The sequence below is a fragment of the Clytia hemisphaerica genome, unplaced genomic scaffold (assembly GCF_902728285.1).
Source record: "Clytia hemisphaerica strain Z4C2 unplaced genomic scaffold, Clytia hemisphaerica genome assembly, whole genome shotgun sequence".
NCBI classification, from domain to species: domain Eukaryota; kingdom Metazoa; phylum Cnidaria; class Hydrozoa; order Leptothecata; family Clytiidae; genus Clytia; species Clytia hemisphaerica.
Window position 1 is genome coordinate 16657 of NW_027104322.1, and position 8882 is coordinate 25538.

Consider the following 8882-nt stretch of genomic DNA (forward strand, 5'->3'; position numbering starts at 1 on the left):
AGGAATGCTTGTTTTCGTGAAATTCTGGATAAATTACCCTCGGTCAAATTTCGAAATGTTTTGATAGATAGGCTAATTTTTTTGGTCCTTGAAGTTGACTCCCATTTTCTTTATAACCCCCAGAATGTAGGTGAAAAGATTTGGTTGTTGAGAGCAGAATTTCAGTATTCAACCGAAATTATTAATTTCTAAGAGAAATTCATACTTTAGAAATATACTCTGACAAAAAATTAACAAAGATATTAATTTTATGTGCTACAAATGAGGAAAAGTAAAAGAAAGGAAGAAAAGAAGAGACAAGAAAGTTGTTTTTATTTTGTAGGTTAATGGACTATTTTTCCCATTTCCTTTGTTCATCAGGAGTAAGAAAATACCCTATCATCATAACTCAATTCCAATAGATTTCGATTTGGAGAAGATTTATTTAAAAAATGCCTCAATTCAGGTTGTATCCGATCAACTTTGATTCAGATTTCCGTTGGAAAAAACTAATTCAAGTTTAAATTTTATGTCTATAAATGATAAGTAATATGTAACAGCAGGCTCTGATACAACTTTTTATGAAGTTGAACTATCGTTAGGGCTACAACGCTAAAAAATGAGAAACCTAAATTCTCGGGGTTTACTGCATTCTCGGGGTCAGGTGCTGTACTAATTCTTCTTAAGAATATCTACAGAAAAATCAATCTAATTTTTTTCTGAAAAAATAAACATATTTCAAGCATAATTTGGGCTGATGATTCAAAATATTAACTAAGCATAAGTGAGCCTGTTTTCCAAAAAAAAACATGTGCTTCTATTCTAAAAAAAACATGCATGTACATGTACATCTACCTTACAAAGCATATTTTAAGCAATAAATCCTTTCTTCCCTTAAGGTAGAAAAAACTCCTTATTCCAATCTTCAGCCATCTTCCCAAGGAAAAGACCATCAAAAACTCTGGAAACGTCAGTAGACTTTGTAATAAAATTAACATTAAGTCACAATCAAAATGGTTCGCATTTTCAGAAAAAAAACTTGATAAAAGAAACATGATTTTCAAACCATAATTTGTCGAAATAAGCTAGGTAAGCTTTCTTGTCATGAATTCCTAAGAAAACAAGTGATACATTTATGGTCTTACCTGAATGAAAAATGAACACGTGAACAATCCAGCAGTTCACATGATCTGAACATGTGGCAAAAGTGTTCTTGAAACAAAACAAAACAGTCCGCACCGAACCATATAAAAAAAAACGTGGAGTGGATATGCATTATATTATATTTAGCACATTGTTATTCTACCTCTCTATACAAAAATTCAGGAGAATCTCATGAACAGATTTTCGACAAAAACCCTATTTTTGGGCCTAATTTGGCCCAAGAAATTTTTTTCTTGAAAAATCAACTTTTTTATATTTAGCACACTGTAATTCCACGTCTTCGTACAAAAAATCAGGAAAAACTAATGAAGAGTTTTTTCACAAAGTCCAAAAAACCCTATTTTTAGGCTTTTTTTTCGAGTACAAAAAATCAGGAAAATCTAATGAAAGGACTTTTTAAAAAGTCCAAAAAACCCTTTTTTGGGGCATTTTTGGGCCCAAATTGGCCCAAAAAATTTTTTTTTCGCAAATCGGGCTCCGTCACATTTTGGCCACCACCATTTTGCACCTTTACACCAAAAATCAAAAAATTCCTATGATTCAATCCCGAGAAAAGTTGGTAACAGACGAACAGACGGACGAACGAACACAGGTTAATTTATAGGACCTCCAGGCATAGTGTCCTCCTGGGTTGGTTCCCCCCACTAAAAATCAAAATTTTTCTCCATTCCCCCCTCTTTTATTTCCCCCACCATATTTCAAAATTTTTCGGTTCCCCCCTCTTTTTTGAATTCCCCCAGCTATTTGAAGATTTTGCGGTTCCCCCATATGGTTAACATAAAAATGCCTTAAATCAAGTTTGAAATTTTGGAAAGCTTGAAAAAATAGCCTTGAAAGTGCTGGAAAAATGAAATTGTATTGAAAAGTTGGTTTATCCCAAAAGATTTGCTGATTTTATTGCTTAAACAGGTTTTGCAACAAGATCACCTTGAGATCAGTGAAGTTCCCCCAGTCAAAATCTCCTAAGTTTATGGTTTTCCCCCTCTTTATTTTCCCCCAGCAAATTTCAAATTTTTCATTTTCCCCCATACTTTAAAAAAAGGGCCAAAATCAGAATCCCCCCCCTTTATAAAGGGGGGGGAGGACACTATGTCCAGGTAGGTCGGAGGTCCAAAAACTGGAAAAGACATTTTGTAATTTTTCATATTATTCTATTCCTGAATAAAAATGTGTAATATATACACTTGAAATTACAAACTAATACAGCTGATGTCACGATCTGATATCAATTTAATGGTCTGAAGGTTGGTTCCATGGGTTCAATGTTTCTGAAAAATAGAGTACTGTATAATAAGATATCAAGAAGACGAATATAAAAAGGGGGAGAATGTGCCTGCTTCGCAACAGTAAAAAAGAACGACACATTTCCAAAAGAACGACAAATTAGTTCTCACCAAAATTAAAAAGTTTGACCAAATTCGCCGAAAGAAGTTCTCGCCAATATTAAAAATGTTCACGATTTTTGCTGCTCTTACTTAGTTCTTGTCAAAATAAGTTCCCTTTATGTACACAAGAAACTTAAATTAAAGTTCCTTCATGTACATGAATTTCAAACAGGCAATAATAATGTTCAAAATAAAGGCAATTTAAAATGAAAGTCTTACTCGATGCTTGTCTATCTTTATCTGAAGAAAAAGAAACAGAAAAAGAAAATATGAAGTACCAAAATTTTTTCATTTTTCATGCATCCCGGTTATGGGAAGGTGCCCATTTTCAGTTAAAAAGATTGTTGTTAGAATAGCCTTATGGATAGTGACCTTTTTGGCCATCACCGATGGTTTACTCAGAAATAGATAAAAATGATCAGGGGTCTTACTTAGGCAATGAAAAATCGACAGTCAAAAATTTTGGATTTAAAATGTCTAGAAAAATAAGAAGCCTTTGTAACAAAAAATAGACCTAGTGATCTAATGTCAGTTACTAAGATAGCATATAGGAGAGTAATTGGAGCAAAGGTTAGAAAAAAAGAATATTCCTTACCAGTGACTGGGATCTTGTAGACGGTATAAGCGGTCAAACCGAAAGCAACATGAACAAAAAATAATTTTTCCCATAATGCTTTTCTATTCATGCGAATAGTGGCAACAATTTGTGGGAAAAGTGGTGGTGCAGTCATTTTGATTATTGTTTCTTATTATTTGACAGCTAAAAATGAACAATAAGAGATATTCTGTTATCACTGTTCGATTTATTATGGGGCCCTCCCAGGCCAGCAGTTTGCATTAATCCTTGAATAGGCTTTTCCGGTTGTGTGAATGCATGAAAATTGATAAAGAATGTGTGAATTGAAAAAAACTTAGGAGAACGTGAAAATCCACTTTTTGATTGCGTGAATGCATGAATCTGCAATATTGTGTTTAAATACGTGAATTTTTCATAAGATACTTTTATAATTGGTCATTTCCAGTAATAAAAATGACGCGTTCTTTAGAAAAAGTAACAAAGTTTTTTCATTACTAGTTAACGACCAACCAAATCAAATAACGCGTCCCAAATTTTTTTTTTTTTCATCGATATGTTGTGTGAATTTCCCAATTTTAGCAATTGAATTGAGGGTCTGCTGGGGGCCTCTATTATGATGCGTTTCCCTGGAATTACCCTGGAATTTCCCTGGAGTTGTCTCTGATCCAGTCAAACAAGGTTACTAACTTCTGCCCATGTGAGTGATATCAACCAACAAGGGAATCCCGGATAGGTACTTACACCTAACAGATTGGGAGGTAGTTCAGGCCCGGTTTGCAAGCTAGATGAAATTTAATTTCAACTTTTGAATTAAAAAATAGTCGAACGTGCGCAACGCACTGGGCTCAACTTCAGTGGCTTCAAATTATTCATAGGCCCAATTGTAGACCCCCAGATATTTACCCAATGAACAAGTGTGCCAAATTTCAACCAAATCCGACCATTTTGGAGGCCTGTAGGCTGCTTCAAAGCTTTAGCCTCGTTTTGGCAAAAAACTCGTCCCTAGGCCCCAAAAATCTAAATTTTTGAAAAATGCAAAAAGCACCCCCAGATATTCACCCAAGGAACAAGTGTGCAAAATTTTAGCCAAATCAAACAATTTTTGAAGTCTCCAGGCTGCCCCAAAGTTTTAGCCTCGTTTTGGCGAAAAATTCGTCCCCAGGCCCCAAAAATCAAAATTTTCAAAACATGAAAAAAAACACCCCCAGATATTCACCCAAGGAACAAGTGTGCAAAATTTCAGCCAGATCGAACAATTTTTGAAGTCTCCAGACTGCCCCAAAATTTCAGCCTCGTTTTGCCGAAAAACTCGTCCCCAGGCCCTAAAAATCAAAACTTTTGAAAAATGAAAAAAACACCCCCAGATATTTACCCAAAGAACAAGTGTGCAAAATTTCAGCCAAATCAAACAATTTTTGAAGTCTCCAGGCTGCCCCAAAGTTTTAGCCTCGTTTTGGCGAAAACTCATCCCCAGGCCCCAAAAATCAAAATTTTGGAAAAATGAAAAAAACACCCCCAGATATTAACCCAAGGAACAAGTGTGCCAAATTTCAGCCAAATCGAACAATTTTTGAAGTCTCCAGGCTGCCCCAAAGTTTTAGCCTCGTTTTGGCGAAAACTTGTCCCCAGGCCCCAAAAATCAAAATTTTTGAAAAATGAAAAAATTACCCCCAGATATTCACCTAAGGAACAAGTGTGCCAAATTTCAGCCAAATCGAACAATTTTTGAAGTCTCCAGGCTGCCCCAAAGTTTTGGGACATACACACACACAGACAGACAGACACACACACACACACATTGTCAGATTCTAACTCAACTGAAGTTGAGAATAAAAAAAACAACATTTAAAATTAGCAAAAGCTTTTCGGTCTTTCTATCATCAGTGCTATAGAATAGTAATAACTTTTGAATTATTTTAGAAGAATTAAATGTTGTTCAAACTCCTCAACACAGGGTTTTGAGAAAGGTTCTGCTCACGAGGAAAAATTTAACCTTTGCTAGGGTTACACAAGGATCAATTAGCAAGATGGTGCACTGTGAGGTGAGAAAAAAGTGAGAAAACTGGGCAAACTTGACATTAGTGAAGGCAATAATTTTGAACCTATAAATGAGGGGGTTCAGACCAATGTTTTGATTTAAAATAAGACACCATTTTCCCATACTATTCCCAGGAGAATATTTTACCGTCAGCCGAATAAGGATTATTCTTGCACCTTTGCTGCTGATTTTTCAGCTTGAGTTTATGCCTAATGTTATGGGTTTTTGAAGGGTTGGTTCTACCGTCATTTTGCATAAAATTCCCATTTCCACACTAAAATTATTCTTACTTTTCCGGAATATAATTAATTTTGGTTTTTAAGAGAAGCAAAATTATTAATCTTTCTTTCAATGTTACACTTTAACCTGTTTTAACATGATGCCAAATATCCTTTTAAGTTTTACATTAGTACTATCTTTTTGCATTGGTTTTCCTATGAAATCTCACCACGGCAAATTTGCTGCTATTGTATCTACATATAATCCAAGATGGCAGATGAAATAATGCCTCATTTGAGATGTTCACAAGAAGTATGGCCATCACACGGTTTATTATTTTTCAAATAAAATTCAGGAATAAACCTTGTGTGATGCATGACCATATTTTAGTAAATAAAATTCAGACTCTTCCATTCCATACAATATTGATAACTTTTTTAAATCAATGACTAATCAATAATATTGATAGATTCTGATAATTTGATAATCAGGATAGTCGTTTGGGAGAACGCAAAAGTCTTTTTAAATAATTAATTACTCCAGCAGAATGATAACATCAAACTATTTGATATTATAATTGATTTGTCTTTTAAAACAAAGCTGTTACCTAGGTACAAGATGATGGGCCTTTTTGTCTTTCTAACCGCCATCTTGAATTCTATGTAAAAAAAATGATTGCGAATTTGTCAAGGTTAGTTTTCATAGAAAAATATGCAAAACCTATGTAAAAAGATTGCGTTAATATAAACAAGCTACATGCTGAATGGACCTACCTGAAGATTGATGTAATTGAAATTGAACAAATTGACAATTGAAAAATGAGAACAATGATATATCATATGATATTTTCCCGTATTTTAATTTGGCAAGTTACACACTCGCAATTTGTTAATCCCACTGGGCAGTAGGCGGTTAGGCGACGGGCGTTCTCTAATTCTCCATTTGGCGTCCTGTCATTTTGAATCAGCTATCAGTGAAAGTTATTGTGACATGTTATGACAGAAAGTATGATTGATAAACTTGGGGGATTTATCAAAACAAATTTGTTGTCAAAGAGATTTACAGTAAGTGAAAATACAGGCCAGATATCAACAAGTCCCATGTTGCGAGATAATCGATCGATCAGTTGTCAATCAAAATCTATAATTGTTAGCTATCAATTGCTATCAATTGCTATCAATTTATAATAATCAATGGATGTATTGGTATCGTGAGAGGTCCTAAATCCGACACTACTGCCTAAATCTGATGGGATCTTTCAAAGATACAAACTAAAATAAAAACAAATCTTTCGCTGTGACACAACAAAGATACCAAAGTGTCAACTAAACTAAGAGATTTGATACACTGAACCAATTGAACCAAATAACAATAATTACTTCTTATAACAACATATTTTTTTATCGCAATATGCACGTCATAAATGACAACAGTAGTAATAACATCATAAAAAGTAATGAGATGTTTTGATTTTCCAAAGCACACGAAAATATAAAAGAGGTCTGTGTACGAGCGTGCTCATTTTGAAACGTTACGTTTAATCAAGCCTGGTTTTTATTACTTTACACTGGCACTAGTGGGATTGCGGGCCTTCCGTAAATAAACATCCCGACTTATGGGTGGTAAAGAGGGCGTTGATATTGCCGCCTCATTGATTTGATGTTTGTTATTCAAATTAAGTGCTACCGCATCCGCCTTTTTTCAACTTCGCGCCATTTTTACAATTTAGTCTGTTTGTTTCTTGATGGAAACCAGTCCAAGTTGTTTCGTATTTTTCCCGCACAAGTCACTTTTATTACAAAACTGTTATCGTTTTAAACATGAGCAACTGATCCAGAATAAAAAGGTGATTATTTTTAATTACATTAATTGACATCTTGACATTACAGCTATCTTGTTAGATGTTTTGTTTCGAGAGCTCTTGCAACTGCTTCCAATAGTTTATTGCTCAACTTGAAGAGGGAATGTTTGTAAACATATAATTTTTTTTCATAACAGTTATTTTGGGAGTCGGAATTAGGCAGTGGTGACGGATTTAGTACCTCTCACGGTATCATGTAGTAACAGCATGTCTGTCAACTTCGCCTCGCAAAAATGCGGGAGAGCTTCAAGTCGGAAAAATTCTCCCCAGTAATCCAATTTTTCCGAATGGAAAGGTCATGGAAAGGTCAGGAAATCGAGGGAATTTCCCTGCGAAGTCCGATTTTATAAGAAATTTTTTTCAAGAAAGGGAAATCGGGGAATTTTTCGTCCCAATTTTCCAATTTTAGGAAATTTTGCCATGTCGCTTTTAGAGGTCACTCACATATCAATTCTTCCCACGACTAACGTCAAATTGACGCGAAGGGGTGGGTGGGTTAGAGTCTGCGACGCTAAGAAATTTCACCAGAAATATCGATTTTTAATACGTTTATTCCTTGACAAATGTTACTTTCCATATTTCTTTTCCTCGTTTTAAATACCTAAGTATTCGTTCGCTTCGCTATTTTACAGAGCAATTTTAACCAAAACAAACGGCCCGATGTTTTATGTCTCCAGTTCCTTTTGTTTAGACGGTCCGTGCGGCCCTTGAATTTCCCCTTGCTTGGATGTTTGGAAGCTGCAAGAATAAAGCCAGACGATCTCAATCGAACGGAATCGATGATCGAACCAGTCGAACAACAATCGAACCAATCGAATATTACCCAGAATTTTGACGTTTGATTAAGATTCGATTGCATTCGACACTCGAATTTTCGATTAGTTCGATCATCGATTCCGTTCGATTGAGATCGTCTGGTGATCATGATTTAGGCCGATGAAGTTTACCGTCGTGAACTTACCCAAAAATAGATGCTGCATGATTTCATTATTCATTATTCATTATTTTCCCAACAGCACCTTATCCACCATTTCTGCCAATCATGCTCTCTCAAAATAAAAAATTTTGCTTCGCTTCAACCCTTCGCATCACGAAAAATAAAGATCGATTGCTACAGTGGCGCTAGATTTTGCAAAAAACTAAAAGGGCGGTCAGGGCGGTTTGGCAGATATATGGTCGGGACGCCCACTGCAGTTGTAGGATTGAGGGCGGCAGCATTTTCTGTAATAAATCTTCTTTGTTTACCCGTGTAAACATGCGTAGAGACGATTTTAACAAAGATAGAGGTTGTAGTTGTAAAGAAATATGGAAATAATGAAAAATTTATGAATTTTGAAAATAATGAAATTTTCATGCTGGTGCTTTTTAGAGATGCGGGCGGCCGACGGTAAGGGGTCTTCGACAAAAAACTTTCGAATTTTTTATCGGCATTGGGCCGATAAGCTTCAGACCCCCTCCCCCCTTTGCTCTTATCGGCCAAAATTTTTCGAAACCAACTTTTACATCTTCGAAAACACAATTTTCTCCAATCATGTCCACCATCGCGTTGATCTCGCCTTCCCACCCGTCATCGTTGAATTTTTGTCTCTTTTGCACCAACATTGAGTTTGTTCATACCCGCATTGATATTGTTAAATCAAAACGAAAGTAAAAAAACGC

At 35.4% G+C, this 8882-nt stretch overlaps 1 long non-coding RNA gene across 1 annotated transcript; it reads right to left on the bottom strand.

Annotated features, from left to right (window-relative positions):
• Nucleotides 1–2272: 2272 nt before the first annotated feature.
• Nucleotides 2273–3320, bottom strand: LOC136817624 (uncharacterized). The gene is made up of 3 exons (XR_010848123.1): nt 3124–3320; nt 2748–2768; nt 2273–2411 (listed from the first exon to the last, which is right to left on the bottom strand). It is a non-coding gene; the product is annotated as an uncharacterized lncRNA (long non-coding RNA).
• Nucleotides 3321–8882: the final 5562 nt, after the last annotated feature.